At 39.5% G+C, this 24,732-nt stretch overlaps 1 protein-coding gene across 6 annotated transcripts in view; it reads left to right on the top strand.

Annotated features, from left to right (window-relative positions):
• MPPED2 (metallophosphoesterase domain containing 2) overlaps nucleotides 1–24,732 on the top strand; it is a 177,045-nt gene that overhangs the window by 17,941 nt on the left and 134,372 nt on the right. The window contains exon 1 of one of the 6 annotated variants that reach the window (XM_017948529.3): nucleotides 2,882–2,900. The exons of 4 other annotated variants lie outside the window; for them this stretch is intronic. The gene's annotated coding sequence lies outside the window, so the exon portion shown is untranslated. Of the gene's footprint in view, nucleotides 1–2,881; nucleotides 2,901–22,681; nucleotides 23,025–24,732 lie in introns of those variants that run through there. One more of the 6 variants, XM_017948530.2, reaches the window with a different exon arrangement.

Below are 24,732 nucleotides of genomic sequence, written 5' to 3'. Positions count from 1 at the left end.
GTAAAATACATGTAAAGGCTTGGGTATTCTGTTTTGTACAGTAGTGTGTGAGTCCTATTCTAGCCCCTCTTGCAACTGACCCTCCTGAGAATTCGGAAGGGAAATAATAATCCCATGGGAGTCTGTTTGCTCCATGTTGTGTCCCTTGGTGGTGGCGGATAGCTCCCCTGTTTCGCATCTCTCCATCTCCACCCCACCACGATGTTAATGGCTGTCGGCACGCTCCACTGTTTATCTTGGAATTTGATCCCATCATCTTGGCAACCAAACTGGGACCTTTACCGCTCAGATTGTTTGTCATTTGTTGTTAATTATCTGTTACCATAAATTCTGCACTTTGAGAAAAAAGGGAATGTTTTGAAATATTTCCTCCAACATGTAAGTGGAGCTTCATTTTCTGTGGACAAAAGAGAACAACAACAAAAAAAATGAGCCCTTTTGGGAGCTGGTTTTAGGGAAATCAAGTGCCCTGGTTTTTCAGACGGGCTCAGTGAGATCCCACTAATGCAGCCAGGATTTGCACTGAAAGAACCTTTGCAATTCAGCAATGGTCTAATACAGACCATTAGTGACAGGTACTCCCCATTGGAGGGAAGAAATAATTTAACTTTAAATAAGGGGTTTTGCTTTTTATCTCAATCTCTTTATGCCATAATTGTGTTTTTTGTGTGCTAGGGCCTGTTCCCTTCAGCCACTTCCTCCTTTTTAAAGATGATTAAAACAAAGCAGTCCAGAGTGAGAAGTAGCTTCTGCCTGCCTGTCTTTATGAGGTGTTTATTTTGTCAAGTATAGAATTAAAATGAGCTTTCTAGTCATTAGTGGATTTTAGTCCTGGTCTCACACTCTGCAGGGAGGGTCGTGCCATGTTGTAAACAGATAGCACTGTTTTGCAGGGTGCTGTACCACAGGCTACAGGAACCATGGTTGAGCTTAATATCTTCATAAAGCAGTAAATGAAAGAACATGAAAGAGAGAGAGAGGGAAAGAATGAAGGTTTGTATTTTAGAGGGAAGCATTTGAGAATAGAGTGACTGTTGCTAAGCAGAAATCTGGGCACAATTAAAGTATTTAAAAATGAAGTCATTTGAGAAGTTCCAAAAAGAAAAAAAGTATACCCAGAACTACTACTAGTGTCTTAACTTTATAGCAGGGATCATAATCATATGTGCTTCAAAAAGTAATGGTGAGGGTTACAGAAGATAATGCTTAGTGCCCAGTACAGCACTTAGTGCAGTGTCTAAATGCTCCATGTATGGTGGCTATTATTGTTAACAATATCATGTATCATTATTGCCTCTAAAACATTAACATGAGCTTCTGCAGTTTTAATAGTGACATATAGTCCATCATCACTATAACATTTTTCGTGCCTTTAAGTTTGGTGTGTCTGTTTTATTCTTGTCAAGAAGTTTTACGGTTTTGCTGTCTCCCAGGGGAGACACAGGGAGGGAAGGAGGGAGTCTCTGTTAACCTGATAGCCAGGGGCAGAGACTTAATAAACACTTAGCTCCCTGCCTGCTGCCTGGGACAGGGTAACTCTCAGTGATGTGTCTTTTACTGGAGTTGTGGAATTTGCTTGGGCGAAAATGTTCTCAGGTTTATAGGGGTTCATGATAATAGTGTCGGCCCTGAAATAAAGCACCGTTTCTAAATATTCCACTTTCATTATCCTTGTATGTCTTCTCTGTCAGTGTTTTTCAAAGGGGACAGGATAAGTGCTTGGGCACTACTTTAGAACACAGATTATAATCAGACTTTGGGATTAAGACATGAGTAGTAAATGTATTAAATTAGTGACTTAGTAACTGTTCGAGTATGAGAATAAGAAACTGGAGGGAGGAGATTGGGAGCTGGAAAAAAGCACCCTCTGATTGCTCTCGGGGAGGCTGGGAAAAAGAATTTAACACTTTGAATTTTTTAGGAGCCATTAAAACTCTGATGGGATCAGATTACTTGACTGCACATCTGAAACGTGAAACTCTTGCCCTAAACCGTGCAATTGAGTTAAGCTCAAAATTCTAGGCCTCCCCCTAAGACTGGCCTCTGGGTAAGCCTCATTGTTGATCACAAAATGATTTCCTTTGAGAGGAACAAGACTACAGTGAGGTTTTTATGGCCAATTTAGTCTGTGCATTGGTGCCAGCCAGACTTTTGGCAAGAGTTAGTGCCAACTTTGGTGATCTGTCCACCGAATTTTTCCCAAGGTCTTCAAAACCGTTTGGATTTAGTGCTGACATCGAAGGAAAGATGCATTATAAGTCCAGCTTTCTAGGCACACCTCTTGTATTTTTTGTTTTTTCAAGTAGAGAGATGCTGAGAGGTGCCAGAGAGCAACAGGCTGATCCGTGGCCGTAAACTTTGAGTCACAAAAGAATGTGGACGGTCTTCTTCCCTAAACACTATTTTCTCTCTCTCACTTTGTCACATTTTTAGGGAGCCCCTGTCTTCTCTGTGGATTAGGTGTCCCCCTTATACATACTCCCAAACCTGTGAGTGGTACTGTCCTTTGGCTGTACTTATCACAAATATATTCTTGAATTGTTTGTGAAATGTCTGTCTTCCACTAGGATATAAGCTCTATGAGGGCAGTGACCTTATCTTTTTCTTTTTATTTATTTTTTGCTGTCTGTATTCACAACACCTATCACAATGCTAGGCATGTTCTGGAGACTATATAAACACCTGTTGAATGAATGAATGAATGAATGAATGAATGAAAGCTGAGTTTGCAAGGATTCAAGGGATTAACATGTGCTTCCCCAGGAAGTGAGTGCTGCCTTGCAATCACTCATTCATTTTGGGAGCAGGTATGTAGACTTGAGGATGTACTTGGCTTTAAAAAGGGTAACTTATGTAAGTCTTCCGTGTTTTTTTCAGGATGGAGCTGGATGAAGCTCAGAGTGAGTATTTCTGATACTCATACATTAATGCTGTCATCTCTGCCTTCAGTTGACTTTTGCTTTGACAATAGTAAACTCTCAATTCTAACACAGGAAAAAATATCAAAGCTTCCACTTTCAATTTGACCCTAGAGATTTGGGTTTTCTATATTGTTCTTTAATTTAAAAATGGAGGCATTGAAAAGTATATTGTTTTAACTCCTTATAAAATGCTCACTTACTGATCATATTTGGAGTCAACAATTATCAGTCAGAAGCGTGAAATTAATTAAGATATATTTCAGCCCACTTACCTGGAACCCGACAACTGCTCCTAATATGTGGAGTTTACTTGAAATGAAGACCTGAAAACGGGTCATCTGTCATCATGGGAATCATGCATTTTGAATAAGGCGAACCAATTTTTATTCTGTACTCTGATGTTTAATGACTTTACATTTTTTTTTAATAGTAAACACTTAACATTTTTACATAACAACTTTTTTGACAAAAATCTGTGATTTGGGTTAAATACAGATAACACCGTCATAACAGTATTGGTATGACAGTGATTGAAAACCTTTCTTAAAAACATTGACTTGAAGGTAAAACATAGGAAATTCAAAGTAAGTATGCAATGGAGTTCTAATTATAGGTGACTAAACTGCAAACCCCTTGAAAAGCAAATGATCAGGAAAAGATCCTGCTGTAAAGTGCCAGGCTTAAGAAAATTTTACATGGCCTAGAAGTTAAAAGAGGGGAGATACTAAGAAAGAGAAGTCTGTATTGCAAGCACTTTTGGGGCAGGAAGTTTTTTTTTTTTTTTTTTTTTTTGAGATGACTGACTTCAGGTTTTCTCTCTAACTTTCCCTGTGGCTGTGTCTACTAAGGAAGGTGTTGTATAATTAGACTTTCTGGAGATGCCTTTTGGCTGAAGACCTAATTGAGTCTCTGGACTTGAGTGCAGGGTTGGAGCTGGAGGAGCTTTTTGCCCTGCAGGTAAAGGCGCTTTGATGGACCTACCTCTTTGATAAGTACCTGTAGGGCTGGCAGTGACATTGTTTAGGTAAAGTATGGTTTAGTAATTGAGGAGTCAGTGCTCCTTAGTATATGAAAATCTTTCTTTAAAATAGGGAAGACACCAAAATCCACATGCGCAATTTAAATGAGTCTGTATTCTGCATTATAAATATGCACCGGATGCCAAGTAGAAAACCGGAACACTCTCTCAGGATGCTGTTAGGGCCAAGCGGAATCTCATTAGGGACAGCTTCAAAGATCAGTTCCTCGTGTCCATAAAAACAAGTGTAAATTATCTGGTGCGCGCCTGCTGTTAGCAGTTGCGGTGTTGCATTATGCATGATTCAAGACTGCACAGGGGAGACACAGGCTGCACGGAGTTCCACAATGTATGTGGGGATTTCTCTACCCATTTTTTCTTTTTGGTGCTGAGTCCTACATTTTGGAAATTTATTGGTGTGTTTCAGTTAATGGAGGGTGTCATATATAACCCGCTCCTACATTTTTGATGAATTGGAGTCAGTTCAGAGAGAAATGATAAGGTTCTGAATTGTTTACATGAACAGCCACACTACTCAGATTTATGTATCTTGTTTGCTCACACATGGAGTCAGATTGGGGGGCATGAACGCATTCCATGCACACAGAATTGAGTACATTTGTTTCAAGTACTCTCTGCCTCATTTTGGTCTCTTGGTTAGATTTTTAAAATAAGTATGAATGCTCAGTAAATTAAGAACATGTAGTCGAGTTTAACATATAAGGCTTCAATAAATAGTTTTGAAATAAATGCCTGAGGGTCTGGAAATATATTTCTGAGCTTTATTGCCTGAGGAGACAGGGAAGCAATATAGTGTTTAAGAACATGGATTCTAGAAGCAGACTGCCAAAGTTTGGATCTTGGTCTCACTCTTACTATCTGTGCGACTTTGAGCGAGTTACTTGACCTCTCTGTGTTCTCATCAATAAATGTGACCTCTCTGTGTTCTCATCCATAAATGAGGGAAGCAAGTAGTACCTTTCTCAAAGGACTGTTGCAAAGGTTAAATCAACTGCTTTAAGTATAGTACCTACCAAATTTTCTGGGGACGTAGTAAGTTCTATAGAAGTGTTTCATTTTGGTGTTATCATCATTATCAGAGGTAAAAGACCTTCCAGTGCAACTGGGCATGACTAGGTACAGAACACCCAGAGCCTGAATTTATAAGCATATGTGTGCTTGAATGGATAGATATACATGAAAGCTGAGGGCAGACAAAGTCAGGGAATGATTACCTTGGGGTCAATTAGAAGAAGCCACTAAAAATACAAAATGCTTAGTAGATGTGTATCTTGCCAGCCCAGGTGACTCAGGGAGATAAACACGAGATCTTGAGAAAAGGTTAAGACATAGTAGCAAGAGAGAGTTAGCTTTCCTCTAGCCAGAGTAGAAGAAAGGGTTTGTCAATTTCCTTTTCCCAGTTGTTTCTCAAGACCTGTTCCCAGAACAAAGAGGCATGTGGGAGAAAGATCAAAAGATCAGCCTTACATGGTGTCAATGACTTAAATCCATCAATTTCCCAGCACTAGTTACCTCCATTTTGAAATTTACATTCGTTCTTATAAGGGGATACCCACACACAGCAATATTGCCCTTTCTAGACTGGAAGCCCTACAAGGGCAGGATTGATGCTGGCTGATCTTGAATCCTCTGCCTTGTCCATGAGTTCAGTAACAAATTCATCTTTGGGCCGGGCGCGGTGGCTCAAGCCTGTAATCCCAGCACTTTGGGAGGCCGAGGCGGGTGGATCACAAGGTCAGGAGATCGAGACTATCCTGGCTAACATGGTGAAACCCCGTCTCTACTAAAAATACAAAAAACTAGCCGGGCGCGGTAGCGGGCGCCTGTAGTCCCAGCTACTTGGGAGGCTGAGGCGGGAGAATGGCGTGAACCCGGGGGGCGGAGCTTGCAGTGAGCCGAGATCGCGCCACTGCACTCCAGCCTGGGCGACAGAGCGAGACTCCGTCTCAAAAAAAAAAAAAAACAAATTCATCTTTGACAAATCAATAAACAGTCTTCAATATGTATTTGTCCTGTCATTTTGTCCTCACAGTAAATGTATGTGGGGATTTCTCTACCCATTTTTCTGTCTGAATTCTGTCTGAATTCAAAATCTCCCCACCCTCTTTAGAGTTGCCCCTGCTACTAACATGCTCACCCAAGCACTAGTTAATGGCCTACCATGCTTGCTTCAGTGTCTCTCCTTATAGTTTGCTGAAATTGCCCCTACCATCTCTTGTCACTTACTCATCAATACCGTAAGAATGGTTTGTTGGGAGCTCTCATATTTTGGCACTAAGTGATTGAGGCTACCTTGGGTATTCTGTAGAGGTGAGCTGCATCAACATTACTGCCTGAGCTCCGCCTCCTGTCAGATCAGCTGTGTCATTGGATTCTCATAGGAGCCCAAACCGTATTATGAATTGTGTGTGTGAGGGATCTAGGTTGCTCACTCCTTACGAAAATCAAATGCCTGATGATCTGAGGTGGACCAGTTTCATACTGAAATCTACCTCCTCATACCCCCATCCATGAAAAAATTGTCTTTCACCACACCTGTCCCTGGTGCCAAAAAGGTTGGTGACTGCTGATCTATAGGATAGGGAGGGAGAAAATGAGCAAGGAGAGTGGGATGTCTGGGGGAAGCTGGGTGTCACTGAAAATGTTACAGTATATGAATCAATAAGTATTTATTGGAAGTAGCGTGGGATACAGGGATCCTGGTTGTTTTGCTTCTCGTTTTAACCCCAATGCATAGTACAGTGCCTGACACATAAATAATTATTGATGAACAAATTAATGAAGGAATGTTTTATTGGGTTTAGCAGTCGGGATAATATAGAACGATAAACCCCCAATCCTTGTCTGCTAGCGTGTCTTGCCTGTTTAGAGAGACAATCAAATTCATCTGAAATAAATAATATTTAATAAAATAATCATGTGTGCATTATTGTTAATAGAATATCAAGGTTCTTAAAGTACTTTTGTGCTGTACTCACTGTGAAGGAAATGGAAGTAGAGAATTTTACGTATAGCCTACTGGCAGCCCAGAGAGGTTGAGTGACGTGCTCAAGGTCAAGCAGGACTGCTGGTTTCTAGTACAGAATGTGACTCTTTATGACCCTTAATAAGCTGTAGGTGCCTAAGGAACTTACAGTTTGGGGCAGACAATAAATGCTAACTGAGTAAGAGAAGCAAGGAAGAATTCAAGAACATGTCTAAAATAAGACTTTTTGGGCATCTGCCCTAGTTCTACTGAAATGCTTTACAATGTTATTTCCTAGTTTTTCCCTGTAGGCATGCATCAGGTTTGACTATTCTCCCAAACGTGAAAGAAGGTAGGCTTCCCGTAGGAGGCACCCTGTGATGGAAAGCAGCTTAAAATAAACAGGAGCAGCTATTTTCTGCCCTGGAGGATCACACTTTACTTTCATTTCAGAATATGCCCTCCTGTTTCTACCACTCTTTTGTCCTTTGGTTCTTCTCAAGTCTGGCAGCATCTTCTGGCCTTATGGGCTTCAGAAACCACTGCCGTTTCCTATTCAGAGCCTGTGCGCACTTGGACAGCAATTGCATTTTTGCTTGGTTGTGGGAGTTGAGAAGTGTGTGGCCATATGCTGTGGCTTGGATAATGGCTTACATTTCAAACAAGTTAGATGTTTTCTGGCCCACTGCTTGCTGTGTGTTGAAATGAGCAAACCTATATGCTTTTAGGTCTTTCCATTTGGAGACATGAAGATGAAAGGTGGGATGCTTCAACCCAGTATATTTTACAAAGCTCAATTTGAGTGTGGTTTTCAGACCTGACTATGGCCGAGTATCAAAGATCAAGGGTAACTTCAAAGGCACCATTTTTGAGAAATCCACAGAGGTTACTATTTGTAAATGATGTCTCTGACCAAAAGGAAGTGGTGTTACTGCACAGAAAATTGCTTCTGTTCTCTGTCATTGGTGGTGGCATCACTTGGTAGGCTACTGAAGTGCATCTTCTTCATTAGGGTGGAGAAACCCTGTGCTCACAGGTTACTCCACAAGGAGCACTTTTAGCCACAGGCAATTTTCCTTTTGGAAAATGTGGGGTGGCAGGTGTGAAGTATCACATTAAACTTCATGTTGGACTGCAGCTGGGCCAAAGTTGGCTTTGGCAATAACCCTCTTTGCCTAGGTTGCTACAGATCTAGCTATCAGTAAGGCTGCAGGCAGACTCCTAGGATGTTGGTGCAGTGGCTGGTGACTGGGCATTGGTTTATTTGCCGGAATTGAGCCAGTATTACCTGTTAGAGCTTTAAAAACTGAGCATCACAGGACATGCTAGAATTCTTCCAGCTCTGTTGCTTTTCTGGGAAGTTCAGAGACGGCATTTGGCAGTAAACTCACATTCAGTTGAGACTTTGAACTTCACATTCAGTTGAACTATTGAACTTCATAATGGGGAAATTATCTAATAAAAGCTCTAGTTTTTGGTGATGATTAAAAACAGTGGCTCTGGAATGCTCAAGACCCCAGCTTAGCAGGCAGAGAAGTTCATAAAATACGCATTGTGAAGAGTCCAACTGGTGAATATACTGGCTGTAGCAGTATTTATTTCACTGTAGAAATTATACATCTCTGCTGTCCATATTGAAATAAGTGTGTGTGTGTGCGCACGCACACCCACATGAAGGTTTAAAATTAAACATAGATGAAAATGCTTACAGAACACTTCTTTTGGCTATTTAAAAAACAAATAAAACATTGGACATGTTTGCATGTGGGTTGAACACCTCAGCTAACGATTACTCACACAGTTGACCTTGTTTTCTATTCGGGGCACCAAGAAGCCACATTGTTAAGCCTATTGGGTCAACCCAGGGTTCATGTTAACATCATTTTTCTTTCTGTGGAGATGTAAAGGTCATCAGCCTGATTGTTTTCTTTTTCTTCCGCACCAGGTGGGGGGTAGCATGATTTTTGCATGACTATGGGCCTGCTCTATAAATAAGCAGATTCAGTCCTTTGTTTTCAATGTAATCAGCAAGATTGCATTTGCATCGCCTGTAAGTGAATCACATAAGTGAAATTACATTGCCTGCATCTCATTTGGTATCATAAAATGTTATGGGATGCAGGCTGCCTTTCCTCCAAGTAAAGTGTCTTGAGTTAGTATTAGGGTGCTTGCTTTCATTTTCCTTTGTGACCAAATTTGTGGCATTCTACAGAGCTAGGGCTTGTATTTTCACTTATGTTAGTTGCTAGAGAAATACTCATTCATGTCCTCTAGAATGAGCTAAGATATTGGTTCAGTAGGGGGTAAATGGGAGTTTTAAGACTATCTCATGTCGTGTAGCAAGTGATTGCTAATCACTTTCTGTCGTTTGTGACAACTTCTGCTTACTAAGAGTAAATGCCAGTCAGTGTTGGTTGGAAATACAAAGCAATCTGAAGCTTTTCAGGCAGTTGGCCACAGAAAATGGTTAACATATTTTTTTTTTTAAACTTGTTAGTCATCTTTTTTAGTAACTACTGTGCAATACATATCTTAATTGGCCCTTTAAGAGGTATCCCTAAGACAGAGGACTCAGAAGTCATTGTAAGATTCTCTCGCTTATTTTCTTGAAAATAAATAGTTAAACACAATAAAAAATAATTACTGACTTCAAAAGTCAGTAATTTTGGTGACAAATAAGAATGCTCTATTTCACATACCACCTCCCCTCTACCCTGAGGTTTTCCTAATTCATGAATGCTGGTAGAAGTCAAAGCAAAGGTATGAGGTCTTAGATAACCTATAACACACTGTGGTTACCCACAAAACATCTGTTTATTGACTACATTATTGATAAAACTCCACAAGGCAACAGGCAGCTATAGTGCTCATTATGCCCTTTGCTTACATATGAAGACTATTTTCAAAAAGAAAAGGCGTGCCAGTCATAATGATATACCAACACGGTGTAGGTGCTTGATACAAAATGCTCTTTGGTTATTTGGAGAGGTATTAAATTTAACATGCCTCACATGGAATAAAAATAATTTATTTTTGAAATTACATTTAAGAAGTAAAATTTTTTAAAAATAACTTTCAAACATAGCTTACAATTTTTTCTATAAGACTTTGAAGGAGATTTGCAATTTTGTGTTTGCATATTATTTAAAAGAATGTATCTGGGAAAAACATTTCATATGGAAGGAAAAGATCGAGTATAGTGTCTTTTTAATTAGTAAGCTTTTAATTGACACATCATGCAAGCTAAAATGTATACAAATTAAGCATGTTCATGCAATAAATTTCCACAAAGCAAAATACTCGTGTGATCACAATTAACTACGGTTTTAAAGATCATTTTATTTGTTTTAGTTTGCAAAATAATATTATGAAATCATAAGAATTTAAATATGATTGCAATTTACAATAAATTTTTATTAATAAAAATTGTGAAGACCTTTGTTACTATTGCTGTGTGGTTTACAAAGAAGATAATTTTGAACATTGGGATCCCATTGGGCTCCTATAGATTCTGCTGCAGCTGGGTGTTTCAGGGCATCGAGTTACATATGTGACTATTGTGACTTTTATTTCAACTGGACTCTAAGGAATACTTTTCATTAGTAGTCATTTAAGATTTCCTGGAAGCTCTTCTCTGTGATTTGAAAAATTCTCTGGATAATATTTCCAAATTGATGACCTTCTGGAGTTAAAACAACTTTTTTTTTGGTCTAGCTTTAAAGATATCTTTATTTTCTATTCCATTCATCACCATTTTCTCATTGAAAAAATTAACCATGCTTATCCCACTTCAAATGAGCAGCTGCACTTTGAAACTAGATCCTTCTTTTGGCTGTAATTGTCCAAATGAGGAGGACCAGGTTTGCGGACTATTTGAAAAGAACTGGTTGTGGCTCAAAGCATTTTTCTGCTTTCAATTTTTCTCTTCAAATTTTAGTGTATTCTCAAATCAGGAAAAAAAAAAAAGAAGAAGAAAGAAGGAAAGAGGGAGGGAGAAAAGGAAGAAGGAAGAAAGGAAGGAAGGGCTGGGCAAGGTGACTCCTGCCTGTAATCCCAGCACTTTGCGAGGCCAAGGCGTTTGAGACTACCCTGGGCAACATAGCAAGACCCTGTCTCTATCAAAAAAAAAAAAAAAAATAGCTGGGTGTGGTGGCATGTGCTTGTAGTTCTAGCTACTTGAGAGGCTGAGGTAAGAGGATTGCTTGAGTCTGGGAGGTAAGGGCTGCAGTGAGCTGTGATCAGTCCACTGCACTGTAGCCTGGGTGACAGAGCAAGACCTCATCTCAAAAACAACAACAACAACAAAGAAACAAAAAAAAAAAAAAAGAGAAGAAAAAAGGGGAAAAAGTTTTACAAAGTACATATAAGCAAGGCAGTTCTTACCTGGGAATAGCTGAACTTATAGCTTTTGAGGAAAGAGAAAGATACAGGATGATCCCAGAATTTCAGCTTAAGAACGACTATTGGGTTTGAAGTGTGACTATAAACTACTCAGCCAGACTTTTCTTTTTGATAAATTTACCAGAATAGGTAAAATAATAATAATAAAATGCATACAAAATATATAAGTGCGTGTGTGTATGTGTGTGTGCATATTCTATTGGTTGACCAATTCCTACAATACCAATATTGCTGAAAACAATTGTGAAACCACTTTGAGGACTGTCCTTGGAGCCAGGTCATGGGCACATAAAGAAAGAGTTCTTCATATTTTCCAGCCACAGACATTATCTTTACTCGTATTTATTTATATCTTCCTAGCAAGGCCCTTATGGTTCCAGTTCAACATGTCCAAGGAATAAAATTCATTAGTGAGGTCTCACATTTGACTTTCTCCTTCTGACCATGAGGCTTTTCAGACTTACCAGGCTAAATGTTTCTTTGATTGGATCCCTCATGGTCATTGCCATGAAGAGCTCTCATATACATATTACTATAGTAACTTTTCACTTCTCTTCAGATATACTGTACTGACTGTCGGAAAGTTGACCCAGCAGTTGATCCAGATCATTCTATATAAATGGGAATATGGGAGACTGAAATAACTGCACATTCTGTTGTTAACGGCACCAAGATAGCTGATTAGAGATGTTTATTGATTGGTTATTTAGCAAGTAGCCTTTACTTAAAAGAAAACAAAAGGAAACTAACAATCGTAATAGATGGACATGTGCTAAATCTCATAATAACTAGAAAGAATATTTGTAAATAAACATGAATTATAGCTCTGTTTATTACACAGTTGTGAGAGCTAATAATTTGCCTTGACATAATAGCTGCTTTCGAGCTATCAGCAGTCATGAATACATGAAAATATCTATAAATTTCCAAAAGTATATTTGAATTATTATATTTTGCATTATATGAAATTACACATTTTCTCCAACAAAATGTTTTAATTCATATCTCCAGTTAAGATAGAAATATTCTAAAAGTTACTTTAACATTGTAAATGACATAGCAAATACAGCTGTTTCAGAGTTTTGAGATATATACATATATAAAATATATATTTTATATTCATATATATATATATTTGCTTGTTTGACACAGTCATTCTTTTATTCATTCACTCATTGAATTCCTGCTATGTGCCAGGCACACAAACTACCTAAATCTAGGACTATTTAACAAATTGAAATGATAGTCTCATAAATGCATTATGGGGGAAAATGGCTCAATGTAATGCTCAATGTATCAGTCTTGATACAAAATTTGTGATAGCCTGGAGTGTAAAACTAACCCCCTTATGATTTTGATTTTTTTTTATTCTGATGATCTTTTCCTCATCTTATTGCCCTAACTTGGTTCAACACTGCTTTTGGGGAATACTTTGTCTCTCTTCTTACATTTTCTGGACTATAGGGTGAAACGGCTAAGTCAGAACAAAGAGACCGGTCAAAAAGACCCAAGGCAGACAAGGCAAAATCCACAGAAATGATAATAATAGTAACGATAATAAATAATATGGCTACCATTTATTGAATGCTTATTGTGTACTAAGCCAAGTGTTATTTGTCATAATACATTATATCATAACCCTGGGAAGTGAGTGGTGTTGTTCCCATTTTGCAGATAAGAAAACCAAGGCTAAAAGAGGCTGCCAAGGGTGACCTGGGTTTTACAGCTTGTCAGTGACACACAACTTTGCCTGAATCTATAGGCCATGCTAATCTGTCAAGGAGGCAGTGACAGACTTGTGGATTTGACTATTTTCTTTTCTTTTCAAACAATGTTCATGATAAAACCATGTGGAACTGAAGTCATTCATGAAGAAGCATGAGGTAAATGCAATCCAAACCCACAAACATATTTTTGGGATAGTTCTACCGATTGAGGTCTGGTACAGAAGCATGACCTAGGATGACATCTTCACTCAGAAACAAATATAGAGGAATTCATTATTTGGAGGTTGGGGAATGGCATGGAGAAGAGCATATTGGGTTAAGAGTCAAATGGTGTAGGCCTCCATTCCCTACTCTGTAAAATGAGACTAATACTGGTTAGAGCAGATGGCCTCTAAGGATCCTTACATTCCAAGCATTCTAAGCTTTTAGGCTGAAGTTACTTAGAATTCTTTGTATTACTAGTTCCTGGACTTTCCACTGAAAGGCTGCAGGGATTGATGATAATGCAGGAGAGAGTGGCAAATGGAAACCTCACTCTCGTAAGTCATGGAATTACAGAAGGAACACTCAAGGCTATTAACTTTTTCAGCTGAACATCTAAAACTGAGTGGAAAAATTTAAGAATGAAAACATTTTCTCTACCTTGAGGCATCTTTGGCCTGTGGAAGAAAGAGATTTCCTAAAAGAACATGTCAGTATGGGAGTATTAAAAAAAGATGTGGAGACTGGACTGGAATGAAGAATTTGAGATTTCAGGGGAATGTGCAAAGGATTTGTTTTTTTCATTGGTTCACAGATATACTCATTGTATTAGTCCATTTTCATACTGCTATGAAGAAATACCTGAGACTGAGTAATTTATCAAGCGAAAGAGGGTTAATGGACTCACAGTTCCACATGGCTGGGAAGGTCTCACAGTCATGGCAAAAGGTGAAGAAGGAGCAAAGTCAGGTCTTACATGGTGACAGGAAAGAGCATGTGCAGGGGGTTTGCCCTTTATAAAACCATCAGATCTCGTGAGACTTACTCACTATCATGAGAAGGGCATGGGAAAATCCCGCCCCCATGATTTAATTACCTCCCACTGGGTCCATCCCATCACACGTTGGGATTATGGGAGCTACAATTCAAGATGAGATTTGGCTGGGGACACAGCCAAACCGTATCACTCATCTAAGAACCATGTGAAGAGTAGCCCGAAGTACTCTAGGTCTCGAAATTCCTAGTTTCAGCCTTGCCACTGATTCACCCTTTGATATTAATATCTGGGTCTCATTTTCTTATCTGTAAGATATAAGGTAAGTTTCTAAAACTGCTTTCTGGTGCTACAAATCTGTGAATCGGGGTATCTTGATATCACTATAGCAAGAGAGTCACAGTGTTGAGGTGGTGTTTGGGGTGCCTGGACTGTCAAGTGGACTGAGTCCTGGCTGAGTGACCAGTTCAGAGGACATGGACTAAAATAGTTTCCATGAGGAGGAAGAAGAAAAGTCCAACATTAGGAAAATAATTTGCAGTTGAGTGAGAATAGTTTGTCCTGTGGGGTGAGATAAGTAGATGATGGTAATTCTGCTGTCATTTACCATGGCCTCTGGGAAATGGTGGAGAAGGCAGAATAGTTTAGACCAGCACTGCTGTGGAATCTGGGAGACTATCTGCATTTGGGGCTGGTGTTAGTTGTGGGTTTGGAGATGACAAGAAATCACAATGAGCAATGTACTTAGAGAACTGATGTCAGGCCTAAGGACAGACACACATGGAGATCTTCTAACCCAAAGAGAATGTGGTGCAGGCTGGACATGGTGACTCAGGCCTGTAATCTCAGCACTTTGGGAGGCCAAGGTAGGCGGATCATTTGAGGTCAGGAGTTCAAGACCCACCCGGCCAACACGGTGAAAGCCCATCTCTACTAAAAATGCAAAAATTAGCTGGGCATGGTGGCAGGCCCCTGTAATCCCAGCTACTCGGGAGGCTGAGGCACGAGAATCTCTTGAACCTGACAGGTGGAGGTTGCAGCCAAGATGGTGCCACTACACTCTACCCTGGGTGACAGAGTGAGACTCTATCTCAAAACAAAACCGCCTCTAAAATGTGGAGCAGGTGACAAACATGTAATAGATATTTTGGAGTTTCAGAGCAGAAATTTTAAAACGGGAGACACCCTTCGAGGAACAAGGACATACTGCAGTCCCTGGAGTTGTGGTAGGACAGCAAAGCTTAACAATAGGAAAGAGGCAGAAGCCCATTTACTAGAATTGAAGTGAAACACAGCAGCGGCAGACAAGCAGAATGACTTGTCCCTGAGCTGTGTGAAGCCTGGATTAGGATTTTTCTGAGTGCCATCTATAGTCTGGGTGGGTTTAGGAGCCTGACCTTGGACTGAGTTGAGTGATGGGCATAAAGTTGCCATGGTTCTGTGTAGGGGACTGACATGAGGGCGGAGAACCAGTCTCTGCAGTTGAGAAATTCACAAAGTACCCGAGGACTCTACGTTGGGCAGGCTGCCTCAAGACAAACCAAGAAGCCTAGGAAGAGTGTACTTTTTCTTCTCAGTTCTTGGTTTGCTTCATGAAGTTAACAAAAAGAAGCAATAGTCCTAGGTTCTTAATCTCTAGGTCTTTGACCTTATGCTTATGATTATTTACACTCATAAATTATCAGTGCAATATGACTCCCTGACAGCTTCCTCCTTCTTGCGGTATAGGCTTTTCTTCGTGTTGACAATAATTCTGCAATCCTTACACTTTAATACCTGCTCTGTGCCAGAGATGGTACTTGGCATTGTAGGTACCATATTTAACATTCAAAGAACCTTTGAAGTGGCTACTTATCCCTTCTGCATGTGGCTTGAATCAGAATTCAGGCCCAGTTCTTATCCTGACAAAGTCCATTGTTTTCCATTAAGCCATCCTTCCTTTCAACTTGAAGCAGTTTCTTTCCTGTTTCTCAATCTTGTTTTAACAGGAATGGTGAAGATTTTCTAAATTCTAGCTACTGTGCCTAGAAGTGCAAAAATGCTGTTTTCTCTTTGCTTAAACTTTAACTGCTTAAAACAAAAATTCGTGTTTGTTGTTTGTTTGTTTGAAATGCAAGTGCAAGTTAGAAGTTGTTTTGTAAGACCACACAGCCATTTTTAAATTCAAAGACTTAGCTTTGAATCTTGGATTTTAAGATGAAGGTCATGCATGTGCATGTGGGTGTTAAAAGAGCCTTGGTAATTGTGATTTCTGATTTCAGTGTTACATTCTATGACTATTGCAAGTTCTACATTGTTTTATCTACCTAATCCTTGCCTTTCTGCCTTCTTTGTTAAAAAAGAAAATATAATGAACATGATCTATTATTTAAAAAGTCTGTTTTATGGTGCAATTCATGGCAAATGGTGTTAAGTGGTGATGGAACAGTGATTTTTGGAAATAAACTGAGTAGGGCAAGAGGAGAAAAGACGGAATTCACATCTGCACCCTTGGTTTGCGTTGGAACACAGGCTGCAGAGGTGGGTGGGAGGTGTTTGTGCTCTTCCATGTGCTCACTGTGGGTGGCCAGGCCTGTCGAGAACATTATTTTATTTATCTTAGAGGAGTTGCTGTAATTGTTGACCAGAACTACTGGCATTTGGGGTTTACACATCACTGGACTCAGGGTCTGTTGGCATTTGAAGAGGAGGACTCACGGTGATTCTTACCTATGGTGAAAAGTGATGTAGCTAGTTCCCAAAATGACCTGGTTCATGACCACAGGCAGGCCCCATCCTTAGGGCTGTGTGTCTAGAAATCTTGTCTGGGCTTGACAGCTTAAAAGCCTTTGGGGGGTATAGCAATGGGAAATGGTTAAGAAAATTGTGACAAAACTAACCTATGAAATATCCCATAGCCAGTGAAAACGTTTATAAAAAGTCTGCAGTAACATGGAAAATGCTGACGTTATAATGGTCTAAGCGGAGAGAGAAAAAAAAAAAAACAGAAAGAAAGAAAACCCAGAATATAACATTTTGCATGCAGAATGATTCCAATTATATTTTTAAAATGCATAGCAGAAAGATGAAATGGAAAGATACCAAAATGTTACTAGTAGCTATCTCTGGGAGGCAGAATTATGGGTTCATCTTTCTTTGCTTTTTATATACATATTCTTAATTTTACTAAAGCTAATTATCCCTAACTTTAGTAAGCATATATTATATAACTAGGGTAAAAAAAAGCATTTTCACAATAAAAATATAACTTCTTATATTTTGGGGAAACTCCCCTTTGTGGATCGGGGAAATTTGTTTGTGCCTTGCCATTCTGGCTTTGCAGATGGCTCCTGTTTGACCAGATTAACACAGGACATTGTGTTCAAGAACACCTATCTGATAGGAGTACTAAGGTGCTATAGAAGATGACAGTTTTAGTAATACTGGATGAATAATAATTTTAAGAGATGGAGTTGACTTATGAAGTATAAAATGACATTTTATTCCCCAGTTAGGGTGTAGGATGATTTATTATCTGTTTATGAGAAACCTGCATTTGGAACACTTCATCAAGGAGAGTTTTCAGGTTTTTTCAACCTAGTGAAATTAGGGCAATCCTGAGACATTTTGCAGAGGCAGAAATAACAAGAAAACAAGTCCAGTAATTATTGGTCATTTATACCATGCTCAGTGCATTCTCATTACTTCTTCTTTATAACATCCTTGTGAAGTATTTTTACCCCTAACGCAGACGTGAGAAAACTGAAGTATGAGGTTGAGCAACTTGCCCATATTCCAGAAGTCGTCCGTTTGTGTATTTGGGATTTAAATCCATGCTGTTTGTTTCTAGAACTTACTATGCTCATAAAGTTTGCTGGGGAGTCTAGAAAACTTCATGCGGGAATTTATATTAGACCATCTGTTTTTCTTTTAAACGAAATAAGAGATAGAAGCGAATAATACTTGGATCAGTAAAAACACCTGACAAAAGACAGCACTTTTCAGTTTTCAGAGTGTTTGCCTTTTGACAATATCAAAGTGGACCAAACTAGAATTTCATAAATTTATTAGATAGTTTAAAAGGAATGTATTTGAAATCAAGAGAAAACTTGTAATTTTTCAATTTAGCATTGAGTTTGCGTAGACAAAGGCATTGGACTGGGAGGCACTATAATAGTGGGTAAGCTGAGGAATTATGTTCCCCTTATAACAGAGCCCTCATGATTTATAGCATGTCTCATCATGGGGAAATTATGTAACCTCATAAGTCCAGTATTTCTCATCTGTAAAATGGGATTAATGATACCTACCTTACAGGGTTCTCACAAGGAATCGAGGTAATAATGTTCATAAAGTGCTCCGCACAGTGCCTAAGTGCGGGAATAGTGTTCATTGATGGTAGTGATTATTTTTATTACTGAGAGTTAGGAAGTATAGAGTGTGGATCCAGTTCTGCTGCTAACATTGGCCATGAACTAGTCACTCAACCCTTCTGGTTCTTAGACCCCAATGGGAATCATAACTGTCCTTTTTACCGATAAGATAAGAATAAATTGAAATGATGTATGAGTCAACTTTTTGAAAAAGTATGAAGGATTCTACCAATATACATGATGAAGATGGAGGGGGAATAGCAGGCAGGTCAGAGGGGCCAAGTGGTTAACTTTCTTTGGGTTTAAGTCCTAACTGGAACTTTCTCACACAAGTCCGGTTTGCATAGAGCAAGTTGAGTGAATTATACTCAATCACTTGTGAGAAAACACTTTAACTCAGAAACCTAGCATTACTGCTCCCAAATTTTCCTGATGTTTGGCCTCTCATCACGAAGGGGTCTGAACTGGACCCTGGCGGGAGATCTTATTGCATTTTTTCCCCAGGCTATGCTTTCTGGTTAGTAAAGTGTCCCGGACAGGCCTGGCTGAGGTTTTACTCTTTCACTCTGGAGTGAGAGGAGAATGGAAATAGCTCATTTCTTCAGCGGTGCAAGCCGTGGAAACATCAAAGGTGTGTGAACTTGTCCATACCATTCAGGCCAAGTGCTTATAAAAATTATCTGCTTCCTAAATTGCCACCAGTGGTCTGCGAAGTTTTGCTTTGGTAAACTCCCATCAAAATTCCTGACTATTCTCACATCCCCTCTGCAGGGCCATAATGGACGTACTGAAGGGCCTTGGCTCTGGAAGCAAACATTTAAGAGTCAGGGCAAACAAAGAAAAATTATATTCTAGTCCCGCTGCACTCATTGAAATGGGTTCAAGATACTCAATGTGTTTCCTAATATAGATAACATGCTACAGCAGGGGTGGAAAAGACACAATGATTTCTTTGGAACTAGGAGCTGGTTTGTTGTTGGGGATTATAAATCTTTTCACTGACTATTTCTCAGGCCACCATTCACCCTAGATTCCTATAGGAATCACGTTGCCTCCACGGAACAGCCACAGCCCCAGCGCTAATCAAATTTAATCTATCAGCCAGGACTGCTTCCCTACAATGGACACTGCGGGGGCATTGCCCATTAAAATATTGAGTCATTAGCACTGTCTTGAAAACAAATCTGAAGGCTTGATAGGTGCTACTATCTTATTATTATTTTTACAAAGCAATTGATATGGGAGTGGGAAGAGGGGCTGATTTGAACTTAACATGCCCCCTTGGCCACCCCTCCCCAAAAGATGATTTAAAAACAGGCAGTGAGCCAGAGAATTTTCAAGGCTAACTTTCTCACATGGAAGAGAAAAATTATTGCAGTGCCCTTTAGCTAAGTACACTCACTTCAGCCTTTATCGATGGCGGCAGTCACGTGTGTACCTCTTCACGAGGAAGAGAGCTTGAAACAATCACAGGGCAGAACCTCCAGAGGCTAGAGCTGGGATGAGCTCTAATAGTACGGCACAGGGAGTACCTGTAAGGTTTTTGTTTTTGTTTTTAGGAGAAGGTTTTTTGAGGAAGTAATCTTCCTGCCCAAAATTCAAAGTTAAATCTTTTCCATCTTATCCATCATTGCTCTAACAGAGACAGTTGATATTCCTGAGTTATAGGAGACTTGCAAGTCTCTACAGTAGGCAACTTTGTAGAACTCATGTGTATAGATAGTGGGCCTTTTACAGTTTAGCATTCACTTGAGTGTATGAAGGAATAAAAAGGAGCAAACAGATGGGATTATGCAAACATGGTGCATTAAGAGTTTTGAGTAAACTTTTAGCAAATGTTGACACAGAACTGAGAATTCTCTGAAGTTTATTCTCCTGTCCAAAGTATCCAAGAAAGCAATTGACTGGAAATAGAGCAGGGGAAATTTTAATGTGAACCATAACAAGACCAATGAAATGTAGAAATGACATATAACCAGGTACAGAAAGAAAGCAGTTATGTCCAGGATAAGAGCAAGGATGTAATTGGCTTTGTGTGTTATTTTCATGTGTGTATAGGGATGCATATGTGTGCACATTGAATGCAAGCTGTTAAAGTATGTTGTATAAAGTTCGATCTGTCTAAAATGTGGTTTGCACTTTGAACTCATATTTTTTTGTTGCTTATAAAGTTTAGAATAAAATAACCACTTATTCCTGAAGGGTATTTGACTTGGTGAGTGGTCACAACTGTAGTCATGATAATTTGGTGTCTAGGTTTTTATGTAAATTGGTACCTGGATAATGTATTCCTATTTGGCTTTAGTAATCTTTATACAACTGTGAAGTAGAGAAGTACAAGCTTTAACAAATTTAGAAAAATTCAGGTCACCTGACAAATGCAGTGTCCCCCTGGGAATTACCTTCTTTGTAAATTTGGCACTATGACTCACCTTTGTTGACCCTTTCATGACTCTTTCTTTAATTTATGTTTCTTTTATGTCAAATGACGTTACTCCAGTTCTTTGCTTGGTGACCTAACCTTTCAAGTCCCAGGTAAAATGCACCTTCTTTTGTGAAGATCTACCCATTTTTAAATAGAACTAATTTCTTTCATCAATATTTCTCATAGAAGAATCTCAATAATGATGGCTAACACTTACTGAACATTTGATATGCACTGGGCCCTTTACAAGCAATAGTTACTTAAGCTGGGCATGGTGACTAACACCTGTAATCCCAGTGCTTTGAGAGACTAAGGTGGGAGAACCACTTGAGGCCAAGAATTGGAGACCAGCCTGGGCAACATAGCAAGTCCCTGTCTGTACAAAAAATAAGAAAATAAAAATAAGCCGGGTATAGTGGCACATGCCTGTCGTCCCAGCTACTTGGGAGACTGAGGTGGGAGAATCCCTGGAACCCAGGAGTTCAAGGCTGCGGTGAGCTAGGATCACACCTTTACACTCCAGGCTGGGAGAGAGAGAGACCCCGTTACTTAAGAAAAAAAAAGATAGTTACTTAATTTTTGTGTTGATAGTTAGTCAATCTTATGAGGCAAATACTATTATTATCCCTAGTTTATAGATGAGGTAAATGAGGGTTTGAGAGGTTTAGTAACTTGTCCAGAGTCTCACACGTAGGCAGTGGGAGAGCCATGTTCCAAAGCCAGGTCTTGTGAATTCCGTAAGTGACCTCACTGTTTGTTGAAGTGACCTCTTAATCCCTTTATTCTTTCTCACTCTTCCTCCCCAGTTTGTACATAGGTATATATAATTTGTGGTCACATTGATTATAGTTTGGTATGTATGCCCTCCCAAATAAAAATGTGAGGTTCAAGATAGTAAAAATGGCATCTTGGTAACCTCTGCAAAAGAATAATTTTTTAAAAATTGACTTATATACAGATATACAAATGCTTGTCAGAAAATTTACTTAAGTTGTTAATGAATGAGGGAACCAAGAAAGTTGTAACAGATTTGTAGAACCATTAATTTACATGGAATTTAAAAAATGCTGAAATTAATTGCAAATGGATCAAAAGTGGAGGGGAAGTTGATTGAATCTCCACTGGACATAATTTATTTGCATCTGTAGACAAAAATTATTTGCATTGCTTTTCGTTATCTGTAAGTTACAAAGTTATACAATACAAAGAACATAGGCTCATGGTTTAGATAGGCCAGAATCCAAATTCTAACTTCCAAGCTTAATGTTTGACCTTAAGTGAAGTTTTGAGAATTCAGAAAATCACACACACATACCCATACACAAACATCACACAGAAATTTTGAGAAGATTAAAGGTAATAATTTAGAAAAATCCCCTCGCACATAGTAAATACTGCTACATATTAGGGTTGATTGTTAGTAGTAATAAAGCCGCTATCAGAGTTCTACCTGTAGTTGTTGCTTACTAAATGTTTGTTGAGTGACTAAATCAGGAGTGAACAAACTTTTTCCTGTTGAAAGAGTTCTAGACATGTCACTCCAGTTGTAGCACAACACAGTAGATGGTAGTTCTCTTGGTTAGTGTTTGAAATTACTTAACACTGGAATTGCAGTCAGACCTAGATTTGATTCCTCTCTCAACCACATAATAACTGGGCAATCTTGGGCAAGTCAGCCCATCACGTCTACAACTTGGATATGCCAACTGTTTTGATTTAGTTTAATTTAATGTAACTTCATTTAGGAGAGCTAAGTAATTAAACATGAGACCAAAGTACGTAAGAAAGTGGCAGTTTTTTATTGCAAATATGCACACGCTCTCGGGCGAAGTTCTCTGGTCCTCAGGTGTGGGGGGCCAGGGAAGTCGCGCCGGCGCTCTCGGGTGATGTTCTCCGGTCCGCAAATGCGGGGGGCCGAAGAAGTCACCCCGGCTCCCGCCGGCGGCGGACTTTTATGCCTGGGAGCTGGAAGGGGAGGAGTTCGGGGCGTGTGTGTAGGAGTGGCTTCTTGAATTTCGGTGTCCTCGGGTTTGACGTCATTCTGCGCATGCTCAGTTGATTTGGTTCTTTTGCCGGGCGCGCGAAAATCTGTGAAGAAGAACCCAGAAACAACAGGGACTGCTCCATCTTGTTCACCTTCCTCCATCTTGTCCCTTTTCCTTCACCCAAACACCAACCCTGTGAAAATCATGAGGAAACTATGAAATACTCTGCCAAGGTAGTAAGTATGCATTTCCAGAGAGGGAAGAAAGTAGTTTTTCATGAGTTCTTTGGTTGAGAGGGAACTATGTGATTTTTGTGGCTAAAAAATGAACCAACCATTTCTGCAAGGGATAAAGAGGTAGGGTAAAATAGTTCTTTATTGTTACAAAACCACCTCCAGAGAAACAAATATGAAGTCTAATAATTATTGCACTGGATTAATTTTGAAACGGGGTTGACTGTTGACATCATGTTGTCTTACAAATAAGCATTTGTCTTCAAACTCATGTAAATGATGTCCCCTATGTAGTAAAAAATGGTCTTTTTATCTTAGGCATTGATCATTCTTAGAAAGTAAGTTATCAATTCATCTCAAAATTGGCAAAAAACAATACAGACCATTAAAAGCCAACTAAAATGGCCACACACTTTAAAGAAGGTCCATTAGCCATGCAAATAGGAAGTTACCTGCACTTCCGATAAGCACAATTAACTAAACAATGAAGCCCATTAACAACTACTTGTGGGACCTTAAGCTTTGGGAAACTGGGCTTTGATGAGTTGGAAAGGAAGGAAAGACAGAATTTGCTCTCAATTTGGGCTGAATTTTAATACAAAAGAAATCTTGTAGAGTCAGTTAGGGTCAGTTAATGCTCCCGGTAAGCGCCACTCCCAACTCTCTTCCCTACAGCTTTAAAAAAACAAGTTCCTGTGTTTGATGGCTCTTAATGTTCTTTCTCCTGGAGTGAGCTAGGTGAAGACATGTTTGAGGCTGGGCAGTGTTTGGAAATAATCCACATTTTGTTCATGATGTTGTAATGATTGATTTTACAACTATGATTTTAAAATAATAGTTTTAAGCATGTCACTATTGTTTTTTCCGAACTTTGGGTTGAATTGATAAACTTACTTTTTAAGAATCAGTTGTGGCCAGGCCCGGTGACTCATGCCTGTAATCCCAGCACTTTGGGAGGCCAAGGCAAACAGATCACTAGAGGTCAGGAGTTCAAGACCAGCCTGGCCAACATGGCGTGGTGGCAGACGCCTGTAATCCCAGCTACTCGGGAGGCTGAGGCAAAAGAATAGCTTGAACCTGGGAGGTGGAGGTTGCAGTGAGCCGAGATCGTGCCACTGCACTCTAGCCTGGGCGACAAGAGCGAGACTCTGTCTTTAAAAAAAAAAAAAAAAAAAAATCAGTCATGCCTAAAACTATGTGTCCCATTTTAGAACAGAATCTGCTCTTAGATCTCTGTGTGCTGTTTTGTGTAAGAAGAGATTGCAGAAACTGGTGTAAAGCAGACATTGAGCAGTCACACTGGGGCAGAGTCACCTCCTATTCCTGTACCTTTGCCATAATTGATTAATCTGAGTCTCAGAGTCTTTGTGTGTCAAATGGGAAAAGAGCCTGTCGCCATAAGGGCCAAATGAAAATGATCCATGTAAAGTGCCCTGCACAGTGCCTGGCTTCTAAATGAAAACTGCTGCCATTACTCATCATCATCATCATCATCATCATCACTATTACTCTATTCAGCCAAAAAATGATGTTAGTGTCCTGATCAGTGGTATAGCTGGCTATAAGATAGAGCTACGGGAGACTCGGTGTAGGATGTTGTAGTTCATTTTTGACTACTTCCCCAGTTCTTCCTTACAGTAGACATTTATGTGATTATCATGATGGTTTCTGTTTACGATAACCAACAATTTTCTCTTGCCTTTCCTTC

This window comes from Papio anubis, chromosome 12 (assembly GCF_008728515.1).
Source record: "Papio anubis isolate 15944 chromosome 12, Panubis1.0, whole genome shotgun sequence".
NCBI classification, from domain to species: domain Eukaryota; kingdom Metazoa; phylum Chordata; class Mammalia; order Primates; family Cercopithecidae; genus Papio; species Papio anubis.
Note: the sequence above shows the minus strand (reverse complement) of the source record. Positions and strands in the feature narration are given on the sequence as shown.